The 27746-nt window shown below is 45.5% G+C and overlaps 1 protein-coding gene and 1 pseudogene across 2 annotated transcripts in view; both read left to right on the top strand.

Moving 5' to 3' along the window:
- dlgap1a (discs, large (Drosophila) homolog-associated protein 1a) overlaps positions 1-27746 on the top strand; it is a 1321170-nt gene that overhangs the window by 1146359 nt on the left and 147065 nt on the right. The window lies entirely within an intron of this gene.
- LOC140385600 (cytochrome b-c1 complex subunit 7 pseudogene) lies at positions 1576-1808 on the top strand (annotated as a pseudogene).

Here is a 27746-nt window from a genome sequence, read left to right as displayed (position 1 = left end):
GAGACACAGACCGAGGAGTTGAAACGCAAGTAGGAAGAGGAGTTAGGAGGAGAGATAGAGGATGGTCTCTGGGCAGACGCGTTGAGTAGAGTCAACGCATCCACAACATGTGCGAGGCACAGCCTGATACAATTTTAGGTCATTCACCGTGCTCACATGACAGTGGTTCGGATGAGCAGGTTCTTTGGGGTCGAAGATAGGTGCGCAAGGTGTGCGGGAGGGTCAGCGAACCATGTCCATATGTTCTGGGCATGCCCGAAGCTAAGGGGATTCTGGCAGGGGTTTGCCCATGTCATGTCCAAGGTGCTGAAAACAAGGGTAGCACCGAGTCCAGAGGTGGCTATTTTTGGAGTGCCGGAAAACCCGGGAATCCAGGAGGAGAAAGAGGCAGATGTTCTAGCCTTTGCTTCCCTGGTAGCCCGGAGACGGATACTAATCGCTTGGAGGGACCCAAAGCCCCTGAAGACTGAGACCTGGCTAACTGACATGGCTAGCTTTCTCTGTTTGGAGAAAATCACGTTCGCCCTGAGGGGATCAATGTTAGGGTTCGCCCGGAGGTGGCAGCCGTTCGTCGACTTCTTTGTGGAAAATTAACCGGCAGTACGGGGGGGGGGGTAGCTTAGTTTAGAGTAGGGGGTTAGTGAAGGGGGGGACCTGTAAGGGAGGAAGACGGCTTTTGCATTATGTTTATATTTTCATGTACGTTGTTTATCTTGTTGTTGTAAAGCCATAAATACCTCAATAAAATGTTCCTAAACACAAAAGCTGGAGGGGATTTGAGAAGGAACAATGCACCACGGTCACAGAGGATGCCATTTGTGACTCTGACTCCATTATAGGTGATTAGGTAATATATTCAGTCAACATCATTATTTTGATTGAGACTCAGAAAGTCATGGGGAATTTGCAGTGCAGGCTCCAACCATGCACTGTGGAGCTTTCACTCACAGCGGATTACATATGATTCCTAACCTGGAGGCCAAAATGATTAACAAGCTGGGCCTCTAGTAGGTCAGGGTGCCAGTCAGTGAAGGCCGCAGCAACAGGTCGGGGACCTCAGAAATTGGGAGGATGGTCGATCAGCGTGGGGGATATGGAATGGGAAGGTTAATAGTTGGGGGAGGGTAAGATTAAAGCAGGAGAATGACAATCGTGGGGTGGGGAAGGTCGGAGGCATCATGGTGGGAGAAGATCAGAGGCCTCGAAGTCTAGTACGAGTATCGGAGGCCTACTGGTGGTTGGGAATCAGGACATATAAGTGTGGGAGGATGAGTTTCGGAGAGGTCTTGTGAGATTGAAGGAATCGAGGAGGGTTGTATGTGTGGGGCTGAGAGAAATTGTTGTTCGGCGGCTCCCAATTGCGAAGACCATAGGCACATATCTGGATCCAGGAGGTAGGTGTGAAGGCACTTATCTCCTTAATCCACCAAATCCTGCTGGATGGTGAACACCATGCAGCCACACTGACCTCCTGAGCAAGAAGATGGCAGCGAGAGCCCAGCAAAGCAACAAGGTGTTTGCTTCAAAGCCTTCGAAAGTGGTACTATAACGCTGCAGGGTTCAACAAATTTGGACATGTGCGAGATGACACTGCACGAAGATGATGACGTGAAAGAGGCTCTGAGAAGAGTTGCCTGAAAACCTTTACAATGATAGAAATTTCCGCATCAAACAAGCTTTGGATTTGAGCATGGAGCATCAAATCCTTCCAAAGGAAATGTGGACATAATTTAAGCAGGATGTGCGTTACATACCTTAAAGAAGTTGTCAGCGAACGAAAAGAAAAGGAAGAATGGGATAAGAAGTGATTTGGCGATTTCATTTTTGACTTGGTTCTTAATTCTCTGTTAATATCTAGCCATGCAAATTTAAAACTATTCCTTCGTTGTTGACTTTGTCAACAGCCAGGATACAGATTCCCTTCTTGAAAAAATAAATTGTGCTGTAAAACTATATAAATGTAATTTATTTTGTTTGTGTACACAATGATTTAAAAGTCATTTCCGGATTATTTCTGTCATGGACGCTCTTTTAATTGTGTAGATTTAAAAATAAATCAAAAGTAATGTTCTGCCCTCATGCTTGACTGGTAGGAAAGAAAACCGCTTTCAGAAATTTAAAAAAAAAAAAAATCCACCAAATCCTTTGCCTTGATGAAGTTCGGTTCCTGACATTCAAAAAACCCTGCCAACAAAGTTAAAAGTTGAAATCCTGCAGAACAGTGAGGCTCGCAACCTTACTGTCATATTTAAAGTTTCAACTCGCCTCTTTCAATGAATTATGAATGTTTAAATTGTGCAAAATAAATTGAGGGTGGGGTTGATGCTTCAGCTCGTCTCGTGTACTGTGAACACCAATCAATGGAATGAACAAATTGATAAATCCATGCTGTACAGGTCAGAAATTGTCATACTCTAATTATACAGGGTTCTGATCAGTGTTGTGTCCAGTTTTCATCGTCAAGTTGTAGGGGGAACATTCACGTCCTGGTAATGGTGCAAAGAGGAGCCTCCAGGCTAAGCTCAGGGTTAGAAGACTGTGGAAGGAAGAACTGAAGAAACAAAGATACAAACAAAAACATTCAACAGATGAATCCTCATTTGATAGGAAACAGGTTAGGATATGTCTTTGTTTCAGATTTCCATTGTTTTTTTTTAAATTTAGATTACCCAATTATTTTTTCCAATTAAGGGGCAATCTAGCATGGCCAATCCACCTACCCTGCACATTTTTGGTTGTGGGGGCGAAACCCACGCAGACACGGGGAGAATGTGAAAACTCCACACGGACAGTGACCCAGAGCCGGGATCGAACCTGGGCCACCGTGCTGCCCTTCAGATTTCCATTGTTGATAGTTTTTTTTTTTAACTTCTCAGCTACATCTCATTTGTTATGCTGTTTGGCCAACAGCCAGTATTTTTTTAAAATCTTGAATGCATTTGGTATCTTTCACATCAACTGGATTGTTCCAAAGAGCTTTATGAGGTATGTTTGCAGTGCAGTCGCTGTTTTAATGTAGGGGAAATGGCAGCCAATTTGCATACAGCAAACTCGCATGAATTGGTGGCGTAGTGATATTGTCACTGGACTAGTAATCTAGAGCCCCAGGGTAATTCTCTGGCGTCCTGGGTTCAAATCCCATCATGACAGATGGTGAAATATAAATTCAAAAAAAATCGGGAATTAAACATCCAATGATGACCATTGTCAATTGTCGTAAAAACCCATCTGGTTCACGAATGTCCTTTAGGGAAGGAAATCTGCCGTCCCTACCTGGTCTGGCCTACATGTAACACCAGATCCCCAGTAATGTGGTTGACTCTTAAATGCATAGCAAACCACTCAGTTCAAGGGCCATTGGGGATTGGCAACAAATGCTGGCCCAGCCAGCGACACTCCCGTCCCATAAACGAATAAAAAAAACATAAACAGCAATGTGACAATGAGCAGATGATCTGTTTTTGTGATATTGATTTGAGGAATAAATGTTATCCAGGACACCAGAGATAACTCCCTTCTCTTAGAAATAATATGTGGGATATTTTACATCCACCTAAGAGGTGGGATGGTGCGTGGGGCACAATTTGAAGTTTAATTTGAAACATGCCCCCGCCCACAGTCCAGCAGTGTCACCTAGGTTTTTGTGATAAATTTGTGGAGCGAAACTTGAACCCATAACCTTCTAACTCGAAGGTGAGAGGCCGACCAATTGAGCAACAGATGATAACCATTGAATGAATTATTATCTTGACTCACCACCAACCCTGTTCCCTAGTCTTTGGGTAGTCACTGATCTAGTATTACAGAGGCCCAGGCTAATGTTCTGGGGGCATGGGTTTAAATCCCAAAATGGTAACTGATGGAATTCAAATTCAATTAACAAATCTGGAATTAAAAGCTAGTCTCCGTAATGGTAACCGTGAAAGCATTGGCGATTGTCGTAAAAACCCATCCAGTTCATAATGTCTTTTAAGGAAGGAAATCTGCAGCCCTTACCAGTCTGTTCTACATGTGACTCCAGACCCATCGCAATGTGGTTGACTCTCAACTACCCTTTAAAATGGCCAAGCAATTTTTAAAAAATTCATTCATGGCGGCAGCACGGTAGCGCAGTGGTTAGCACTGCTGCCTCACGGTGCTGAGGTCCCAGGTTCAATCCTGGCTCTGGGTCACTGTCCGTGTGGAGTTTGCACATTCTCCCCGTGTTTGCGTGGGTTTCACCCCCACAACCCAAAGATGTGCAGGATAGGTGGATTGGCCACTCCAAATTGCCCCTTAATTGGAACAAATGAATTGGGTACTCTTATATATTTAAAAAAAAAAAAAATTTTAATTTTTTAATTCATTCATGGGATGTGGGCATCACTGGGCTAGTATTTATTGCCCATTCTCAATTGCCTTTGAACTGAGTGGCTTACTAAAAATGAATCTGCTGTGGTGATAGTCAAACCCCGGTTCCCAGAGAATTCCCCTGGGCCTCCGGATTACTAGTCCAGTGACGATACGGCTACGCCACCAACTCTCTAAATCGACTTGGGTGTATCAAACCACTGCAGAAACGTTGAATAATGAATAAAACCGGACAGACCACCGGGCAACAACCTTGGCTTCAGAACTACAATTGCACACCCAGCCTGTCAATGATGCTATGTCCTCCTTAATAACATCTGGGGGCTTCTGCCAAAATTGGGATCTGTCTAATCTGTCCTGCAGACTAGACAAACAACAGCCGGGCAATAGTCATACTTACAGAATCCAGCATCCTCATCCCAGACGCCATCATCACCATCCCTGGGTTTGTCCTGTGCCCCTGACAGAACAGACCCACAAGAGATGGAGGCATGATGGTTTCCAGGCCAGAGGGAGTTGTTCTGAAAATCCTCAACATGGGCTCCAGACTGCTGAAATCTCAGGTGATCAGGTCAAACATGGCCAAGGAAACCTCTTGCTGATTACCACCTCCTTTATCATGGCCAATCCACCTGCCCTGCACGTCTTTGGGCTGTGGGAGGAAACCGGAGCACCCGGAGGAAACCCACGCAGACATGGAGCGAACGTGCAGACTCCGCACAGACAGTGACCCAGCGGGGAATCAAACCTGGGACCCAGGCGCTGTGAAGCCACAGTGTTATCCACTGTGCTACCGTGCTGCCCTAGAAACAATGAAGGTGGCAAGGGCACAGACGAAACTCTGGGTGGGGACTTCAGTATCCACCACCAAACGTGGCTCAGTAGCAATGCTACTTATCCAGCTAGCTGAATCCTGAAGGCATGGGCATGTTGCAGATGGTGGAGGAACCAACAAGAGGGAAAAAGCTACTTTTGCGAGCTACCTGTCGCAGATGCACATGTCCACGACAGCACCAGTAGGAATGATCACCGCACAATTCTTGTAGCGATGATGTCCCATCTTCCCACTGATGATGCACTCCATTGTGTAGTATGGCACTATCGCCGTGCTAAATGTGATAGATTTGAGCAGATGAAGCACTTCGAAAAGTGTCCATATGGAGTTTGCACATTCTCCCGTGTCTGCGTGGGTCTCTCCCCCACAAAACAATAAAGATGTGCAGGATATGTGGATTGGCCACGCTAAATTGCAACTTAATTGGGAGAAAAAGAATTGGGTACTCTAAATTTAAAAAAAGAAATTATATCAAGAAATGGCCGAAGTCACTGAATGCTGCAAAGGCCAAGTGCCCCATCGTTCTGGCAAAAGTATTGAAGATTTATGCTCCAGAACTAGGTGTACTTCTAGTCAAGCTTCTCCAGTACAGTTATAGCACCGGCATCCACCCAGCCATGTGGAAAATTCCTCCGGTACATCCACAAAAAAAGGAAGGGATCACTTGGATCGTAGCTGGAATCGCTGGGTGTGGGTCCGGTTGCATGGGGATAATAGGGAGGCGTGCTGTGGCTATCGTCCGAGTCACAGTCGCTGTCTCTGCTGCTGCAGTCTGTGGGCGTCCCGGGGCGGAGTGTATATTTCGGGGGTGGAGTCGAGGTTGAGTCCGTGGCTGGGCTGGACGTGGTGGGGGTTGGTAGGGTTACGTTGGCTGTGGGCAGGGCGTGGTGTGCTGCGTCGAGCATGATGTGGTGTGCGTGGTTAGACTGTGTTCCATATGCCTTCAGCTGGTTTATATGGAACCACGCAGTCTTACCGTTGGGGTACTTTATTTTATACACGGAAGGGCTTACTTTGTCCGCAATGGAATACGGACCCGAGTATTTTGGTGACAGGAATGTGCTGGGGTTATATACAGAGAGCATAACTTGCTGTCCGATACTGTACTCAGTCGCATACACTGTCTTGTCTAAACAAGCCTTGCTCTGTTTCTTTCTGGTGCCCAATTTTACTGCGGCTGCTAGCTGAGCCGTTTTAACATTTTCCACGAATTGTTCGACTGCTTTTTCGTGTGTGAGGGCTGTTACTTCCGGGTTGGTCACGTCTAAACCTAACAAATATTCTGTGCCTTTCATGGGGCGTCCGGTCATGAGGGTGTGTGGGGTGTAACCTGTGGAAGTAGAAATTGTGTTACGCAAAAACATCAGCGCAAAAGGGAGGACTGAGTCCCAAGTGGTATTGTTCTGCTGGACCATTTTTCTGAGGGTGGATTTTAGGGTCCGATTCATGCACTCCACGATACCACTCGACTGTGGGTGGTATGCTATGTGGAATTTTTGGGTGATGCCAAATATCGTGAGGACATTCTGCATGACACGTCCCGTAAAATGGGAGCCTTGGTCTGATTCAATGCTGTGGGGGAGTCCCCATCTTGTAAAGATGTGGCGGGTCAAAATCTTGGCTGTGGTTTTTGCGGTGTTTGTGCGGGCTGGGAATGCTTCCACCCACTTTGTAAATGTGTCAATGACCACATGTACATATTTATAGCCATTCCTGCAAGAGGGCAATGGTCCTATAAAATCAATCTGGAGGTTAGTCCAGGGGCCATTAACGGGTCGGGTGTGGCTGAGTTGAGCCTTTTTGGCATATCTGTCCGGATTATTCTGGGCACAGATAAGACAATTCTCTATGTAATGGTTTACATCTTCCTTTAAATTCGGCCACCAACAAAGCTGCTTGAGATGGGCTTTAGTGGGATCGATTCCCTGATGTCCATGACTGTCATGGAATAAACAAATCAGTTGATTCCTGTCCTGTTCAGGAACCACATAAAGGGTGTCTTTTAACACCACACCGTCATGTGTGCTCAGTGCATTTCTAAACCTCTCATAGGGTGCTGGATAGTTTCCTTTTACAATCTCCCTGAATTGTTGTCCTGCTTATGGGCCTCTACTAGATTCTCAATCTTTGTCTGTGAGACCTGAACTGCACTCACTGGTGCGCTTTCGGGGGGTGTCCAAAGGTATCCATGCATGGAACCTGCTTTAGCCAGTGCGTCGGCTTTTACATTTCCAGGGGGGAGGAACGATGGTGGCTGCGAACCACCAAAGGTCCTGTTCTGGGCTCTTTCTAAAATATGACGGAGCAATGGGGCTGAGGGGAGGGGTTTCCCGTCTGCGGAAACAAGTCCTCTTACTTTCCACAGTGGTAGGAATTCCGTGAGGCTGTTACAGACAAAGAGGATGTCCGAGTATATGTCTGCTGGGCTGGGGAAGGAATCTGGGTGTTCCACTATATACGCGATGGCCGCGAGCTCTGCTGCCTGCGCGCCTAAGTGGCCTGGAAGTTTCAACGATATTTCCTCAAGGGCGCATCCCTGCGCGTCCTCTACATATATACCGCAACCCGTTATGCGTTTCCCATCCAAGACTGTGGAAGATCCATCCACATAGATCTTTATGGCCTCTATGGCATAAGGGGAAAGCGGGACTGGAACTTGTAGTGCGCGGGTTGCTATGAGTGCCTGTTTTAAAGAGTCCACAGCATCCGTATGCTGCGGAAGCCATTCCCAGGGGGCTCCTTTCTTTAGGAGGTCCGTGTGCTGGGGGCTCTGGTTTGAACTACCTATCTTTCTGGGGGGTGTTTTAGCGATAAAGGGGCCTGTGTTGTGGTGTGGAGAGATAATTTCACATTCATGGGGGGGTTCCGGGGTACTGTAAGTTGTCGGCTAAATAGGTGTGTGTCTTTGTCCGTTTAACAGTGATGTCCCGTCCCTGCAAGAAAAGGGTCCATCTAGCTGCTCTAATCTGGCTTACTGTGCCGTCCTTGAGTCATCCATCCAGTAAAAGTTGGGTGGGGGTGTGTTCGGTGAGAATTGTGATGGGGTTCAGTCCAGTAATATATGAAAAATACTGCACTGCCCAAAATACTGCGAGCAGGTACCTCTCACAGGCTGAAAATCGCTGCTCCACAGCATCTAAAATTCGGGAGGCGCAAGCTACGGGCCTTAACTGGTCGTGCCGTTCCTGGAGGAGCACAGCCGAAAGGGTGCGGTCTGTGGTCGCTACCTCTATGGCGTAAAGGGAAAGCGGGTCTGGAACTTGTAGTGCAGGGGCTGCTATGAGTGCCTGTTTTTAAGAGTCCACAGCATCTGTATGCTGCGGAAGCCATTCCCAGGGGGCTCCTTTCTTTATGAGGTCTGAGAGGGCCTTGCTGGCGAAACCGTCAATGTGGTTTTGGCAGTAGCCAACCAGTCCTAAAAACGACCGGGGGGCTGAAACGTTCTGGGGAAGGGGCAATTTAGCAATCGAGTCAATCCTTTTATGCTCGATCTCGCGTTTACCATGTGTGATAATTGTTCCCAAATATATCACCTTTTCTTCCAAAATCTGGGCCTTTTTGGGGTTAACTTTACAACCAATTGAGTGTAAGAGTTCCAGGAGTTCGGACAGAAGCTCAATGTGCTCTTCCTTGGTGTCTGTCTGCAGTAGTAGGTTGTCTACGTACTGTACCAGACATTCGGGGCGAGAGAATTTGGCTAAACCATTTGCCAGCTGTCGGTGGAAAATGGAGGGGGAGTTGTGGAAGCCTTGTGGTAGGCATGTCCACGTGCACTGCTGTGCTTTAAAGGTGAAGGCAAATTTGTACTGGCATGCCTTTGCCAATGGAATGGACCAGAATCCATTACTGACATCCAAAACCGTAAAGAATCGGGAATTGAGTCCCTGCTTGAGCATGGTCTCGGGACTTGTTGCTACTGTGGGGGCTGCTGCGGGGGTGACTTTGTTGAGTTCCCGGTAATCTATGGTCAGTCGCCATGATCCATCGGGTTTTCTCACTGGCCAAATCGGGACATTATTAGTGGAGGCTACTGATCTAAGTACGCCCTGCTCTAATAAGCTTTCTATTACCTTGGAGATTTCTCCCTCTGCCTCTTGGGGAAATCCGTACTGTTTTTGGGGTCTAGGGTCATGTCCTGTTATTTGTACGAAGCCAGTCATCCGTCCACAGTCGTGCTTGTGGGTCGCAAATGCTGTCCTGTTCTTTTGCAGAACTGCCCTAACCTGCTTGTCCGTACTAAGCGTGGTCGGGTTGAACCAAAATTCGCCTACGGCACTAATTCTGTTCGTATACTCTCCTATGTTGAGCGTTGTGGGGGCTCTTGCGGATTTTGCCATCTTCCAGACACACTGGTTGACTGGATCGAATGAAAGATTATGGGAATTGATGAAATCGATTTCCAGAATGTGTTCGGCTGTGTGGGGCAGGTCAACTAAAACTACGGGGTGCTTGGTGGTGATGTTACCGATTTGAATGGGTACAGGGGCTGTGATGTGTCCCTGCTGTGAGTGGCCTGTAAAGCCGCTGAGGGTGATAGTGGGCCACATGTCTTTTTGAAACATGTGGAGGAATTTATTGTGGTGCGGGACCCTCCTGTGTCCCATAGAAATTCGATGGGCTGTCCCTGAATTTTTGCTGCAACTACCGGTTGTCCTGACCTATCCCAAAGGGTGTCGCAGACCCAACTGGGGGAGCCCGTACACTGTCAGTCCGTTCCGGTCAAGTCCGTCTGATCTGAACGGGCGCTAACGCTATGAATGGGCTCTGTCTTCTTCTTACTCAGAGTGCCCGTCTGCTGGGCTCTCTGTGGCTTTTTAGGGGCATTGCACTCTCTTGCGAAGTATCCCAACTGTCCGCAGTTGTAACACTCCTGTGACTTGGGTGGGGGGTTGTTCTTTCCCTCATTCACCCATGCGGGGTTCGGGTGTGTTGTTTTTACTGCCTGCATATCTGCGCCGGCCTGCTTTTCCTCTCTATTCTTAACTGCGGGTTTACTTTGAACCGATTGCTCCCAAGCGCGGGACAATCTTTTCACTACCCACTTTTCGTTATGGGCCTCCTCTGGGGGATCATAACTCGCGCAGGCTTTCTGTCCTGTTTCTGTGGCATGGGAGATAAGGGTGCGGGTCCATTTGGCCATGTTGTCTGGGGACAAATGTCTCCAAAGACTGCTACAAAGTGAATCCACAGGCGTCCAGCAAACGCTGTGGGGTGCTCGGATTTCTTTTGCCTACATTTGTTGAGGCCATCTACGGGGTCACCCCGGTTATACCCGATCGCATCCAGGATCGCGGTATGCATTTCTGCAAGGGTGCCTCCTCCTACATTCTGTGTGTCGGGAAGGGCTGCTGCTACTGAAGGGTCTAAACTTAAAACGGTGAGCTTTACATGCTCTCGCTCATCCAGGCCGTACATGGTCGCCTGATGCTTGACTGTGGCAAAGAAATGGTGGGGGTCTGAGGTGGGGAGGAACGATGTGATCTTATCGCACGCGTCCCGTAATTGGGTCACTGTTAAGGGGGTGGAATATAGAAATTCCGCATCGTCCGATGTGGCTGTGCGGTGGGTGGTTACTGGGTTCATTGGTGCTTGAACTATCTGCTGTGCGGGGAGTTGGGGCGCTTTCCTTTTTTGTGGCTTTCCCTGCGCACATGTTCTCTGAACATATCTCTGCGCTGTTTCGTTCAACTCTTCCCAATCAGGGCCATCTTCCTGATCTAATTTTTCTCCAAAAGTTTCCTGGAAACCTTTCTGAACAGAAAGCAGTGATTGCAGCTCTGCAATCTGCTTCCGGCACTTTGCGTGATCTAACGTGCTTTGTCTTTGTTCTGTGGTGGCAGCATGGAGTGCTCTTAATGCTGCGTTGAGGTCACTACGCTGTTTCTGTAATGTCTCTACCTGTTTTTCCGTTTCTTCTCGTACCAGGACTGCACGTTGCGTGTCCTGATAGGCCTTTTTGTATTGAGACTGGAAGCTGCTTAAGTGCGCCAGACAAGACTGGTGAGCCCTTTTGGCGTCATGCACCTCTCCATCTTTTGCTGCCAACTTCCTCCTCAGTTCCAAATTTGTGGATCTCGCTCAGGTTCTCCCACCAAGTATGTCCTATACTCCCGGGACCTGATTCCTCGTTGTCACAGAATTCATTCCAAAGGGGCCATCCTTTCCCTTTGAGATATTTCCTGATCTCTTCCTCCCAAATGGGACTTTGTCCCACACTACTGCTGCTGGTCACTGCGACCGCAAATTCATCTGGGTTCATTAGGCGCTGTATTGCCTGCATTGCCATCCTTCCTATCCGAATGCTGCTCTTCAAATTTTGGGACGGGGTATTAATCCGAATGCTGCTCTTCAAATTTGGGACAGGGTATTAATCCGAATGCTGCTCTTCAAATTTGGGACAGGGGTATTAAGGCGGTGCTGTAAATACGGGTACGGCTTTCGCTACTTTCCGATATACAAACTTCCGACAGTTTTGTGGCAACAAAAAATCTATCAGTTTTACCTTATAGCCCTGTTAGTTACGCATGCATACACACATTTCCGAATTATGAGTATTGATCAGAACTGCTTGAACACTTGTGGTTTTCTGTTTCCAATTGGATCTCTAATTCAAATTCTGGGTTCTCCCGGAGTGGTTTTCCACTTCTAGATCGGGTCCCGTCAGGATGTCGACAAATAATGTTGCTAACTTTGCCTTAGTTTAGTTGCTCTGTTTTATTACCTTTGCACTTGAGTCGCCAGGTATCTTTATGATACCGCCACGTGGTTCAAGTCCGAGTAATGATCAATAATCCAATACACCGCTTAGTAAGATTTAAATCAAAGCACATTTATTATACACAGTAATCACTACTCATGCATAAATTCTACGTCTAAGCTACTTCTACGACTAACAGGCCAATACTTAACTTGGAACTGGCCCACCAGTCAGGGAAACGAATGGCCTTTCATTCGGGTTCTGAGCCTGCGGGATTCGAAGTTGGTGCAAGTTGGTAGCTTGGAGCGCCTATCTCGTAGCGAGCGTTGAAGTAAGACTTACAGTTTTACCAGCTGCTGAGGAATGGAGAGCTGGAAAAGCGGTGGTGAAGAGCAGAGTGCTGGTGGAGGGCAGGTGAAGAGAAGAGAGCGATTTGAACTTGGAGCTCAATTCTTATAGTTCCCAAGGGCTTCCCGCCTTTCGGGGCGGACCCTGTACCTGGTCCCAAGTGATTGGACTTTGTCCCAATCGCTTGGTTTGATTTTCTCCAATACTGTACCGATTCCTTGATCGATGGGAGGTCTTGAGGTGGTCGTTCACCTCTCTTTGTGTAGGCTTCTGCTGGCGCCGAAGAGTCTGGTTTGGCTTTGTGTGTCTAAATGTTGCTTATTGTTCCCGGGGATTGCTCATTAGTATGCAGAAGGCTGGTGTTTTGTTGTGCTGATGGTTACTGGTATCGATCTTGTCTGGCCTTCTCAGAGGTGAATACACAGTCAACCTGCAGCTGCTCGTTTTTGTCCTGTTGGCTGATTTTCCCATCAGCCTTTGCCGTTCGCCATTTTAAATCGGGAGTTAGCCATTTTAAGTGGCTACAGTGATGAGGCACCTTTTGGAATTGTCAAAATTAAACATGATCGTGCAGCACCATGGCGCAGTGGGTTAGCCCTGCAGCCTCATGGCGCCGAGGTCCCAGGTTCGATCCCGCTCTGGGTCACTGTCCGTGTGGAGTTTGCACATTCTCCCCGTGTTTGCGTATGTTTCCCCCCCACAACCCAAAAAATGTGCAGGCTAGGTGGATTGGCCACGCTAAATTTCCCCTTAATTGAAAAAAAATAATTGGGTTCACTAAATTTATTTTATTTTTTTAAATTAAACATGATTATGCACTTTTCACACACAAACTCATTGGAATTATCAAGGAATTGTCAGTTGTCAGTGAACTGTCGAGCAAGTGTCAAAGCTGTAAAGTGTCCAGTGATATTAAATAAGGACAAAAAGTGGGGGCATGGGATGGCATGGGTCATTGGAGGCCATGGCTGGTGAGTGGAGGGGCATGGGTTGGCACTGAGGAGATGAGGGGCCATGGGAAGATATGTTCATTGATTGATGAGAAACTGCTGTTAGAGAGGGTTATCTAGTCGCTGGAAAGTAGAAAAATGCATTATTTCTAAAAGAAGGAACTACTTACTTTTAAGTAAGAAGCACAAGCAAGCAATAGGGAAATAAAGTTTAAGTTGAGGTCAAGTAAAATAAAGTACAGGTAAACAAAAGTAAAATAAAGTTAACTTAAGGGAAGTAAATTGAAGCCTTGGCTGGACAGCTCGGTTATGTAGATTGCGTGTCTTGTAATATGTGAGAAGTTGTGGTTGAAAACGACCACGTGTGCAGGAAATATCAGTGGTTGCAAAATCTTAAGATGTGGAATTAAGAGCTCGAGTAGAAGCTGGAGACACTGTGATGCATTGTGAAGCTGAAAGCAAGGTGGATAGCATATTCAGAGAGGTGGTCACACTGCACCTTAGGAGCCTGGAAGCAGAAAGGGAATGGGTGACTGCCAGGCAGTCCAGGAAAACTAGGCAAGTAGTGCCATGTCGCCTAGGGTTCCGCTCACCACTCGATCTTCCGCTTTGGATGCCAGTTGGTTCTTTGAGGAGTGTAGTCAGAGCCAAGTTTGTTGCACCACAAGTGGCTCTGCTGTACAGAAGGGGAGAAAGAAGAGGGGAAGAACTGTAGTGATAGAGAATTCATTAGTTAGGGGAACAGATGAGCATTTCTGTGGCCGTCGACATGACGACAGGATGATACGTTGCCTCCCGGGTGCCAGGGTCAAGGATGTCATGAAGTAGCTGCAGGACATTCTAATGGGGGAGGGTAATCAGCCAGATGTTCTGGTACCAGTGACTTAGGTAGGAAAAGGAACATGAAAAACAGTAACTTTAAAGCTGTCTTCTCAGGATTACTCCCAGTCTCATGTGCAAGTGAGTATAGAAATAGGTGAAGTGAGCGATTTAAATATGTGGCTGGAAAGCTGGTGTGGGAGGGGGGACATCCGATTCTGAGGCATTGGGACCTGTTATGGGAAGGTAGGATCTGTACAAGCCAGAGGGTCTACACCTGAACAAAACTGGGACGAATATCCTCGCACAAAGATTTGTTTGTGCTTTGGGGGATGGGTGGGGGGGGGGGTTAAACTAGATTGGCAGGGGAATGGGAACCTACAGGCAAATTCAGAACAGGGAACAGGAGATGTGAACCTACAGGCAAATTCAGAATGGGGAACTGGGGTGCGGGTGATAATTAATGAGCGACGGAAAGACAGAAGCAGCACAAACATTTGGCAGTGTTAAAAGGGTAAATAAAAGGAGCATATTAACTAAAACCAATGAGTTGAGAGCATAGATACATATGGCAGCATGATATCACGGAAACGTGGCTTAAGAAGGGGCAAAGATGGCAGCTCAACATCTCTGGATATGGAGTTTTCAAGTAGGATAGGGCGGGGATAAAGAAGGTGGTGGTGTAGCATTATTAGTTGCAGAATCAATTACAGCTGTGTGGAGGGATGATATGCATCAAATGAGGCAATATGGGTTGAGCTCAGAAATAGAAAAGGGGCAGCCACACTGCAAGGACTTGCTATAGACACCCAAACATTGGAAGGAAGTTAGAAAAGCAAATATGCAGACAGATTTCTGACTGCAAAAACAATAGGGCAGGAATCGTTGGGGACGTCAACTCTCGTAATATCAATTTGAATACGAACAGTGTGAGGGTCACTGAGGGCATCAAATTCTTGAACTGCATTCAAGAGAACTCTTTTAGCCAGTTCGTAACAAGCCCAATGAGAAGGGGTGCAATTCTAGATTTAGTCTCAGGAAATGAAGGGCAAGTGGATCAAGTAGCAGTGGGGGATCATTTTGGAGGTAGTAACCATAATAGTTAGATTTGGCATAATTCTGGAAAAGAACAAAGCTAGAACAGGAGTAAAAATTCTAAATGGGGGAAGACCAAGCTGAGAGATGAGCTGCAAAGAGTGGACTGTTAGAAGGAAAAATTAAGTCAAAGCAATGGGAGGAATTCAAAGACTAAATTCTACAGACACAGTATAGACATGTCCCCACTAAGAAAATAGCTAGTATTGCCAAAAATAGTGTCCCCCTGGTTTTCCAGATACATACAGGCCAAGATAAAGCAGAAGAAGAAAGCTTATGACAGTAACAAAAGACTTAATACTTTAGAAAGTTAAAGGAGTGTAGAAAGGACCGGGTGAAGTAAAAATGGAAATTAGGAAAGAAAAGAGAGAATATGAAAAGATATTGGTAGGTGAAATTTTTTTAAATCCTCAGATGTTTTACCAATACATTACGTTCTCCCTGTGTCTGCGTGGGTTTCCTCCGGGTGCTCCGGATTCCTCCCACGAGTCCCGAAAGACGTGCTGTTGGCTGAATTGAACATTGTGAATTCTCCCTCAGTGTACCCGAACAGGTGCCGGAGTGTAGCGACTAGGGGCTTTTCACAGTAACTTCATTGCAGTGTTAATGTAAGCCTATTTGTAACAATAATAAGGAATATTATTATTAAAAGCAAGAGAATAACTAGAAAAGGACCTATGGCAACTTGTGGGTCGATTCAGAAGATGTGGGCAGAATTCTCAATGAGTAATTTGTCTCTGGGTGGCACGGTGGCACAGTGGTTGGCACTGCTGCCTCACGACACCGAGGATCCGGGTTTGATCCCGGTACTGGGTCACTGTCCATGTGGAGTTTGCACATTCTCCCCTTGTTTGCATTGGTCTCACCCCCACAACCCAAAGATGTGCAGGGTCGGTGGATTAGCCAGGCTAAATTGCCTTTAATTGGAAAAACAAATTGGGTACTCAAAATGTATTTTTAAAAAAGAATAATTTGTCTCTGTCTGAGAGGGATGATGTAGACATTCTAGTTAAAGAGGAGGAATGTGAAATATTAGATACAATAAGCAAAGTGAGAAAGAGAGTAGTGGGGGGAATGGCAACTTTGAACATGGATAAGTCACCAGGGCCAGATGGATTGTATTCCAAGCTCTTGAAGAAAGCCAGAAAAGAATAGCGGATTCTGAGGATCAATTATCACAGTGGTTAGCATTGTTGCTTCACAGAGCCAGGGTCCCAGGTTTGATTCCAGGCTTGTGTCACTGTGTGGAGTCTGCACTTTCTCCCCATGTCTTTGTGGATTTCCTCTGGGTGCTCCAGTTTCCTCCCACAAGTCCCGAAAGACGTGCTATTAGATGATTTGGACTTCTTGAATTCTCCCTCAGTGTACTCGAACAGGCGCCAGAGTGTGGCGACTAGGGTATTTTCACAGTAACGTCATTGCAGTGTTAATGTAAGCCTACTTGTGACAATAATAAAGATTATTATTGTAGACGCAGCTGATATCCCAGAGGTTTGGTGATCTGTGAATGTTGTACCATTATTTAAAAAGGGTGCAAAGGATAGGCCAGAAAACTATAGACCAGCCAGTTTGACATCAGTGGTGGGTAAATTATTGGAAGCAATTCTGAGAGACAGGATAAACTGCCGATTAGAAAGGCACGCATTGACCAGTGAAAGTCAGAATAGTTTTGCGAAGGGAAGATTGTGTCTTACTAACGTAATGCAATTTTTTGAGGAAGTAACCAGGAGGATTGATAAGACCAGAAGACATGGAAGCAGAATTAGGCCATTTGGCCCATCAAATCTGCACACCATTCAATCATGGCTGATATTTTTCTCATCCCCATTCTCCTGCCTTCTCCTCATAACCCCTGATCCCCTTATTAATCAAGAGCCTATCTATCTCTGTCTTAAAGACACTCAGTGATTTGACCTCCACAGCCTTCTTCGGCAAAGAGTTCTACAGATTCACCACCTTCTGGCTGAAGAAATTCCTCCTCACCTCCGTTTTAAAGGACGTCTCTTCAGTCTGAGGCTGAGCCCTCGGGTTCTAGTTTTTCCTACTAGTGGGAACATCCTCTCCAAGTCCACCCTATCTAGGCCTCTCCGTATCCTGTAAGGTTCGATAATATCCACTCTCATCCTCTGAACTCCCAACGAGTACAGACCCAGAGTCCTAAACCGTTCCTCAAATGACAAGCTCTTCATTCCAGAGATCATTCTTGTGAACCTCCTGGACCCTTTCCAAGTCAGCACATCCTTCCTTAGATACAGGGCTCAAAACTGCTCACAGTACTCCAAATGGGGTCTGACCAGAACCTTATACAGCCTCAGAAGTAGATCCCTGCTCTTGTATTCTAGCCCTTTCGACATGGATGCTAACATTGAATTTGTCTTCTTAACTGCTGACTGAAACTGCACGTTAACCTTAAGAAAATCTTGACCTAGGACTCCTCGGTCCTTTTGTGCTTCTGATTTCCTTCGCCTTTTCCCATTTAGAAAATAGTCTTTGCCTCATTTCAGTAAGGCATTTGACAAGGTTCCACATGACAGACGAGTTAGAAAAGCTCAATCTCCTGGAATACAGGGGAAAGTGGTAGGTTGGGTCCACAATTGGCTCAGTGACAGAAAACAAAGGTATTTGTTGATGGGTGGTTTTGCGAATGGAAAACGATTTCTCATGGCATTCCACAGGACTCAATGTTGGGGCCCTTGCTATTTGTTGTACATATTAATGATTTAGACTTTTTTATAAATTTAGAGTACCCAAATATTTTTCTTCAATTAAGCGGCAATTTAGTATGGCCAATGTGTATGGCTAACATGCACATCTTTGGGTTGTGGGAGTGAAACCCACGCAGACATGGGGAGAATGTGCAAACTCCACATGGACAGTGACCCAGGTGTGGGATTCGAACCCTGGTCCTCAGTGCTGCAGTCCCAGTGCTAACCACTGCGCCACATGCAGCCCTTAATGATTGAAACTTAAATGTTGGAGGCATGATTGGGAAATTTGTCAAATTGACTGTGTAGTTGATAATGAAATAGGTAGCTGTCAACTCGATAATGATCTAGTTTAGTTGAGTGGGCATGGAAGTAGCACATGGATTTAATCCGGAAAAGTGTGAGGTAATGCATTTGTGGAGGGAAAACAATGCAAGGGAATACTCAATAAACGGGAAGATATTGAGAGTGGTGAGGTAGTCAGAGACTTTAGTGTGCATGTTCACAGGTCCTTGAAGGTAGCAGGATAGATGGACAAGGAGGTTAAGAAAGCATATGGAATGGTTTATTATTTATTAAGCTCTGTTATTTAAAGATGACATCCGGGCAATAGTAAGCGATGACATCGGTGCTATGGAGAATAAGGTTGAATCCATTTGGGTGGAAATCAGGAATAGTAAGGCGAAAAAGTCACTGATAGTAGTCTATAGGCCACCAAATAGTAACATTATGGTGGGGCAGGCAATAAACAAAGAAATGTAGAAATGGTACAGCAGTTATCATGGGGGATTTTAATCTATGTGTCGATTGGTTTAACCAGGTCGGTCAAGGCAGCCTTGAGGAGGAGTTTATAGAATGTATCCACGATAGTTTCCTAGAACAGTATGTAATGGAACCCACGAGGGAACAAGTGGTCCTATATCTGGTCCTGTGTAATGAGACAGGATTGATTCAGGATCTCATAGTTAGGGATCCTCTCGGAAGGAGCGATCACAGTATGGTGGAATTGAAAATACAGATGGAGGGTGAGAAGGTAAAATCAAACACTAGTGTTTTGTACTTAAACAAAGGAGATTACAATGAGATGAGAGAAGAGACTAAGGTAGACTGGGAGCAAAGACTTTATGGTGAAACAGTTGAGGAACAGTGAAGAACCTTCCAAGCGATTTTTCACAGTGCTCAGCAAAGGTTTATACCAACAAAAAGGAAGGACGGTAGAAAGGGAAAATCGACTGTGGATATCTTTTTTTAAATTTAGAATACCCAATTCATTTTTTCTCTAATTAAGGGGCAATTTAGCGTGTTCAATCCACCTACCTTGCACATCTTTGGGTTGTGGGAGCGAAACCCACGCAAACACGGGGAGAATGTGCAAACTCCACACGGACAGTGACCCAGAGCCGGGATCGAACCTGGGACCTGGGCGCCGTGAGACTGCAGTGCTACCACTGCGCCACCGTGCTGCACCCGTGGATATCTAAGGAAATAAGGGAGAGTATCAAATTGAAGGAAAAAGCATACAAAGTGACAAGGATTAGTGGGAGACGCGAGGACTGGGAAATCTTTAGGGGGCAACAGAAAGCTACTAAAACAGCTATAAAGAAGAGTAAGATAGATGAGATAAACATGCTCAGAATATAAAAACAGATCGTAAAAGTTTCTACAAATATATAAAACAAAAAAGAGTGGCTGAGGTAAATATTGGTCCTTTAGAGGATGAGAAGGGAGATTAATAATGGGAGGTAAGGAAATGGCTAAGGAACTGAACAGGTTTTTTGGGTCAGGCTTCACAGTGGAAGACACAACATGCCAGTTATTGATGGAAATGAGGCTATGACAGGTGAGGACCTTGAGATGATTGTTATCACTAAGGAGGTAGTGATGGACAAGCTAATGGGGCTAAAGGTAGACCAGTCTCCTGGCCTCGATGGAATGCATCCCAGAGTGCTAAAAGAGATGGCTAGGGAAATTGCAAATGCACTAATGATAATTTACCAAAATTCACTAGACTCTGGGGTGTACCCGGCGGATTGGAAATTAGCAAACGTGACACCACTGTTTAAAAAAAGAGGTAGGCACAAAGCGGGTAATTATAGGCCAGTGAGCTTAACTTCGGTAGTAGGGAAGATGCTGGAATCTATCATCAAGGAAGAAATAGCGAGGCACCTGGATGGAAATTGTCCCATTGGGCAGACGCAGCATGGGTTCATAAAGGGCAGGTCGTGCCTAACTAATTTAGTGGAATTTTTTGAGGACATTACCAGTGCGATAGCTACGGGGAGCCAATGGATGTGGTATATCTAGATTTCCAGAAAACCTTTGACAAGGTGCCACACAAAAGATTGCTGCATAAGATAAAGATGCATGACAATAAGGGTAAAGTAGTAGCATGGATAGAGGATTGGTTAATTGATAGAAAGCAAAGAGTGGGGATTAATCGGTGTTTCTCTGGTTGGCAATCAGTAGCGAGTGGTGTCCCTCAGGGTTCAGTGTTCGGCCCACAATTGTTCACAATTTACATAGATGATTTGGAGTTGGGGACCAAGTGCAATGTGTCCAAGTTTGCAGACGACACTAAGATGAGTGGTAAAGCAAAAAGTGCAGAGGATACCGGAAGTCCGCAGAGGGATTTGGATAGGTTAAGTGAATGGGCTAGGGTCTCACAGATGGAATACAATGTTGGCAAATGTGAGGTTATCCATTTTGGTAGGAATAACAGCAAAAGGGATTATTATTTAAATCATAAAATATTAAAACATGCTACTGTGCAGAGAGACCTGGGTGTGCTGGGTGAGTTGCAAAAAGTTGGTTTACAGGTGCAACAGGTGATTACGAAGGCAAATGGTGTTTTGTCCTTCGTTGCTAGAGGGATGGAGTTTAAGATTAGGGAGGTTATGCTGCAATTGTATAAGGTGTTAGTGAGGCCACACCTGGAGTATTGTGTTCAGTTTTGGTCTCCTTACCTGAGAAAAGGCGTACTGGCACTGGAGGGTGTGTAGAGGAGATTCACTAGGTTAATCCCAGATCTGAAGGGGTTGGATTACGAGGAGAGGTTGAGTAGACTGGGACTGTACTCGTTGGAATTTAGAAGGATGCGGGGGGGGGGGGGGGGGCGGTCTTATAGAAACATATAAAATTATGAAGGGAATAGATAGGATAGATGCGGGCAGGTTGTTTCCACTGGCGGGTGAAAGCAGAACTAGGGGGCATCGCCTCAAAATCAGGGGAAGTAGATTTAGGACTGAGCTGAGGAGGAACTTCTTCACCCAAAGGGTTGTGAATCTATGGAATTCCTTGCCCAGTGAAGCAGTTGAGGCTCCTTCATTAAATGTTTTTAAGATAAAGATAGATAGTTTTTGAAGAATAAAGGGATTAAGGGTTATGGTGTTCGGGCCGGAAAGTGGAGCTGAGACCACAAAAGATCAGCCATGATCTCATTGAATGGCGGAGCAGGCTCGAGGGGCCAGATGGCCTACTCCTGCTCCTAGTTCTTATGTTCTTATGTTTCCCTCATTGGATGAAGTATGGAATACAAAAGCAAGGATCAAATGATGGGGCTGTATAAAATGCTGGTTTGGCCACAGCTAGAATTTTATGTACAGTTCTGATCACATTACAGGAAGGACATAATTGCTCTAGAGAGAGTGCAGAGGAGATTTACAAGAATGTTGCCAGGGCTTGGAAATTGCAGCTTTGAGCAGTGATTGGACAGGTTAGGGTTGTTTTCCTTAGAACGAGTTAATAGACTCGAACAGGTTGATATTAAGAAGGAGGATGCGCTGGAAATTTTTTAAAGCATCAGGATAGATAAGTTCCCGGGGCCTGACTGGATATACCCAAGTTTACTACAGGAAGCAGTTTGCTGCACCGTTGGTGATGATCTTTGCGTCCTCACTCCACTGGAGTATCATAGAATTTACAGTGCAGAAGGAGGCCATTCGGCCCATTGAGTCTGCACCGGCTCTTGGAAAGAGCGCCCTACCCAAGGTCGACACCTCCATCCTATCCCCATAACCCAGTAACTCCACCCAACACTAAGGGCAATTTTGGACACTATGGGCAATTTAGCATGGCCAATCCACCGAACCCGCACATCTTTGGACTGTGGGAGGAAACCGGAGAACCCGGAAGAAACCCACGCACACACAGGGAGAATGTGCAGACTCCGCACAGACAGTGACCCAAGCCGGGAATCGAACCTGGGACCCTGGAGCTCTGAAGCAATTGTGCTATCCACAATGCTACCGTGCTGCCCGGATGTAGTACCGGATGATTGGAGGGAGGCAAATGTTATTCCCCTGTTCAAGAAAGGGAATAGGGAAATCCCTGGGAATTACAGACCCATCAGTCTTCTGTCTGTGATGAGCAAAATATTGGAAAGGATTCTGAGAGATCGGATTTATGATTATTTAGAAAAACATAGTTTGATTAAAGACAGTCAGCATGGCTTTGTGAGGGGCAGGACATGCCTCACAAGCCTCATTGAATTCTTTGAGGATGTGACGAGACACATTGAAGGTCAGGCAGTGGATGTGGTGTATATGGATTTCAGTAAGGCATTTGATACGGTCCCCCATGGTAGGCTCATTCAGAAAGTATGGGGGCATGGGATACAGGGAAATCTGGCTGTCTGGATACAGAATTGGCTGGCCGAACGAAGACAACAAGTGGTAGTGGATGGAAAGTATTCCGCCTGGAGGTCGGTGACCAGTGGTGTCCCGTAAGGATCTGTTCTGGGACCTCTGCTCTTTGTGGTTTTTATAAATGACTTGGATGAGGAAGTGGAAGGGTGGGTTAGTAAGTTTGCCGATGACACGAAGGTTGGGGAGTTGTAGATAGTGTTGAGGGTTGTTGCTGGTTACAACAGGACATTGACAGGATGCAGAGCTGGGCTGAGAAGTGGCAGATGGAGTTCAACCTTGATAAATGTGAAGTGATTCATTTTGGAAGGTCGAATTTGAATGCTGAATACAGGGTTAAAGGCAGGATTCTTGGAAGAGTGGAGGAACCGAGGGATCTTGGGGTTCACGTACATAGATCCCTCAAAGTTGCCACCCAGGTTGATAGGGTTGTTAAGAAGGCCTATGGTGTGTTGGCTTTCATTAACGGGGGATTGAGTTTAAGAGCTGCGAGGTTTTGCTGCAGCTTTATAAAACCCTAGTTAGACCACACTTGGAATATTGTGTCCAGTTCTGGTCGCCTCATTATAGGAAGGATGTGGATGTTTTGGAGAGGGTACAGAGGAGATTTACCAGGATGCTGCCTGGACTGGAGGGCATGTCTTATGAAAAAAGGTTGGGGGAGCTAGGGCTTTTCTCACTGGAGCGAAGAAAGCAGAGAGGTAACTTGATAGAGGTGTACAAGGTGATGAGAGGCATGGATAGAGTGGATAGACAGAGACTTTTCCCAGGGTGGAAATGGCTGTCACGAGGGGACATAATTTTAAGATGATTGGAAGAAGGTATAGGGGAGATGTCAGAGGTAGGTTCTTTACACAGAGAGTGGTGGGTGTGTGGAATGCACTGCCAGCAGAGGTGGTGGTGTCAGAGTCGTTAGGGATATTTAAGTGACTCTTAGACCGGCACATGGACAGCAGTAAATTGAAGGGGTGTAGGTTAGGTTGATCTTAGATTAGGATAAATGGTCGGCACAACACCGTGGGCTAAAGGGCCTGTACTGTGCTGTACTGTTCTATGTTGTATGTCTATGTTAACAGAGTTAGGGTTAGGGGTGACCTAATTGAGGTGTACAAGATTGAGGGGGCTAGATAAGGTGGACAGGAAAGACTTGCCTCCCCTATATGAGAAGTCAATTACTTGGGGACATATATTTAAGGTGATTGGTAGAATGATTAGCTGGGACAAGTTTTTTCACCCAGAGCGTGTTGGCATCAGGAATTCACTGCCTGAGTTAGTGGTAGTGGCTAAAACGCTCAACTCATTTAAAAGGTAACTGGATCTGCAGCTAAAGTGCTGTAACTGTAACTGTGTGCTGTTAAGGACCATGTGCTGGAAATCAGGATTAAAACGAGCAGTTAGTTTCTTTTTTCTCTTTTGACTGGTGCAGACACAATGGCTGACTGGATCTTTCTGCAGCATACCTTTTCTGTGGGGAGGGGGGTGGGCCCATCTGTCCAAAAATCTGGACTACAGGTGGACACTTGTTCTCCTCCAAGCCACTCCCACCCTGCCGGTGTTATGTAGTTACATTGTGTACCTTGTGTTGCCCTATTATGTATTTTCTTTTATTTTCATGTACTTAATGATCTGTTAAGCTGCTCGCAAAAAAATACATTTTACTGTACCTTGGTACACGTGACAATAAACATAATCCAAATCCAAATCCTGGCCTGGAAATATACCGTTCCTTCATTGTTGCTGGGTCAAAATCCTGGAACTCTCTCTCTAGCAGCACTGTGGGTGTATCTATACTACAAGGACTACAGCGGTTCAAGAAAGAAGCTCACCACCACGTCCCAAGGGTAACTAAAGATGGACAATGAATTCTGGTCCAGACAGCGGATCCTCCATCCCTTGAATGAATAAAAAAAGGTAATTGTCCAATGGTGGAGAGGGGGGTGAAATCGGTAGCAAAGGTACCGTGTTTGTGACCGGGATTGAACATTTAACTGCTACAATATGAACAGGAACATGTTCAAACTTATGAAAGGCCGTATTTGTTTATACAAAGAATAATCAACACTTGGGATCAACTTTTTGACATTGGGTATTGAAGGCAACCTCCAAAGGTATTTCAAGTGAAAAGTGTTGTAATGCTGTTGGTTATGGAACTCTTTGTAGTCTTCAGTTAACAGCAAGTCTTTATTAACTACCTGTAACTATATACATAGAATAAAAGGTCAAGGCATGGAGCCACTGCCATGTCTAGGTCTTAACCAGTCTCTGACCAACATCAACATTGACCCTAGATCATATGACTTCTTACATCATTGTGTGGGTGTTACTGGACTCTGTGCATCGCTGGCTTTGAAAGCAGACCAAGGCAGGCCAGCAGCATGGTTCAATTCCCGGTACAGCCTCCCTGAACAGGCGCCGGAATGTGCGAGTAGGGGCTTTTCACAGTAACTTCATTGAAGCCTACTTGTGACAATAAGCGATTTTCATTTCATTTCATTTTCATTAACTTTTCATCTACTAAGAAGTCTTACAACACCAGGTTAAAGTCCAAGGTTTGTTTTGAATCACTAGTTTGCAGAGCGCAGCTCCTTCCTCAGGTGAATGAAGAGGAGGGTTCCAGAAACACACACACAGACAAAGTCAATGATGCAAGACAATACTTTGAATGCGAGTCTTTGCAGGTAATTAAGTCTTTACAGGTCCAGGCGGAGCGACTGGAGAGAGGGATAATCACAGGTTAAAGAGGTGTGAATAGCCTCAAGCCAGGACAGTTGGCTTGAGACAACCTTCACACCTCTTTAACCTGTGATTATCCCTCTCTCCTTTATACTACAAATAGCATGATGCTCCAGGTGTTGGAAATGTGAGACAAAAATGGAAAAAAAATGGAAACACGCACAACGTCAGTCAGCACTTGTGGAGAGAACATAGGGTTTGAATTTCAGGTATGTGTTCTTTGAATGTCGTGTGCCCTACCGGCGGAGCAGCCACAGAAACGTTTAGTCCATACAAGCATCATTGATGTACTTTGTTTGCTACATTATTACTGATGGAAATGGCGCCTGTCAGTCCCAGGATGATGAAATAAGCAGAATGTTGTTATTTTTACTGGACAACACTGCCATAGGTGCTGATACTTGACTGAGTGACGAACTTTAAGCCTGTTGTGATTTCAGTACAATTTCTGTAGTCTGGACTCTGAGACAGACCTCTGAGACAGACTTGACTAAGGTGTAAATTGAACTGAATGTGCAAATCATTCAGATTCCTACACTTGATACCACAGAATTGTACAATGCTAGTTTTTGTTTGTCAGTTCCGTTCTCAACCCCAAGTGGTTGAATTGGGGTCACGTTCTTAGAGGCCATCTCCAGTTTTGATGATTTGCTGCCACCTTGAAAAATCATTTGCATATTTTAGCAAGTTGCTTTTATCGCTGACTTCATCATACACTTATACTTGCATTTTACATCCCATCAGTTTTCCCAGGCTTATAAATCCAAAACTGACAGTCTTGAGATGTCAGATTCGCAGTTAAATCCAAGAATGCCGTACCTCAGAATTATCACCTCAGCTGTTCATTCTCCCTCTAGTGGTCACTTGCACTCGCTGTGCAGTAGTATCTTCTGACAAACCTTGACCATGCAAGGAACTGACTGAAGGAAAACTTAAATTTTCAAACTGCTATCCTTTGCTTTCCAGGATTGTGGTCTATTCAGTGTGAGAGATACTGAGTCATTTAATAAAGAATGTTTTTTTTTTATAAAGCACCTTATCACAGCCTCAGAATGTCATAAAATACTTCATATCCAATCTGTCATTCTCATTATGGAAGCAAACAGAGCGTCTGATGTTCACACAGCATGATTCCACAGGTAGGTAGTTGGATAATCTACTTTTATTTTTGGTTTTGATTGAAAGCTCCCCACTGTTCTTCAGATAGTGTCTTAGGATTCTAAATTACTGGCGCCAGCAAACAAGGCCACAGATGAACATCTCCTGCACCTCTGACAGTGCGGTATTTCCTCAGTAATGCACTGGTATGTCAACCTAGATTCTAAACACAAGTCACCAAATGAGACTGAAATCCACAGCCCTCTGACTTGGAGTCAAGAGCTAACTTCTATTACTTTACTGAAATCATTTTTTAAAATATAAATTTAGAGTATCCAATTCATTTTTGCCAATTCAGGGGCAATCTAGCGTGGCCAATCCACCTAGCGTGCACATCTTTGGGTTGTGGGGGCGAAACCCATGCAAACACTGGGAGAATGTGCAAACTCCACACGGACAGTGACCCAGAGCCGGGATCGAACCTGGGACCTCGGTGCCTTGAGGCAGCAGTGCTAACCATTGCGCCACCGTCTTGCCATCTGAAATTATTTTGACTCCTAGCCCATGGCTCTTGTGCATTTGAGAAAAGATTGTTCTGGTGCTTGCTGCAGTGGTTCAGGTCAAGTGCAACACAAGTAGAGGTGCCCCAACATTCCATGGGGTGGGTGGTGGGAATACCAGTGAGAGGATTTGAAGAATGTTTTTAGACCTCAATCGAAACCTTGACCTAATGCAGTATTAATGTCCGATAGTGGAGAATTGAAGCTTCATCACCACTACCTCAAACTGGCCACCATCTTTTTCCTGGCAGCTGTGGGGAGCAGCAAGAGGGTAAGGAGCACCAGTGCAAGAAGCCGATAGTAGCAGAATCCACCAAGAAACCAGACCCTCCCTTCCATCTTGCCAGCATTTACAAATGGTGGGAAGGAAGGGGTGGCCACCTAAAGTCCCAGTGGAGTATTTTTTTCAAATGTCGAGTCCATTTTTTTTACCAACCATTTTAAATTTACTGACTGGGTTTCACAAGATTGGTAACTGCTCATCGATCTCCCAATCTGACTTTGGAACAGCAACCATTCCTTAGTGTCCCATTTAACACATTTGAGTAGGTTCTAGCACACCAGCATTTTGCATTCTGAAAATTCAGTTTTGTTGTGAAGATTATGTTTTGTTGCAAGAACATTTGACTTGTGCTCTTCCATTTGCCCAAAGGAAATCAATTCACAAAATTGAGTATTTTGTACAGAAGATTGCATTTTCATATTCCAAGTGAGCAAAGGTAAAGAATAATATAAACTTGGGAGAGTAAGATACAGTGGCAAAACTCTCCCCACAACTGAATTGCAACATAGTTCTTTATGTGTTGGTTTACCATCAAATTCCTAGCCAACATTTATCCTTCAACCAATCCTACTAAAAACAGATTATTTAGACATTTGTTCCATTGATGTTTGAGGGAGCTTCCTGTGCATAAAC

Source organism: Scyliorhinus torazame, chromosome 11 (genome assembly GCF_047496885.1).
Source record: "Scyliorhinus torazame isolate Kashiwa2021f chromosome 11, sScyTor2.1, whole genome shotgun sequence".
Taxonomy (NCBI): Eukaryota; Metazoa; Chordata; class Chondrichthyes; order Carcharhiniformes; family Scyliorhinidae; genus Scyliorhinus; species Scyliorhinus torazame.
Note: the sequence above shows the minus strand (reverse complement) of the source record. Positions and strands in the feature narration are given on the sequence as shown.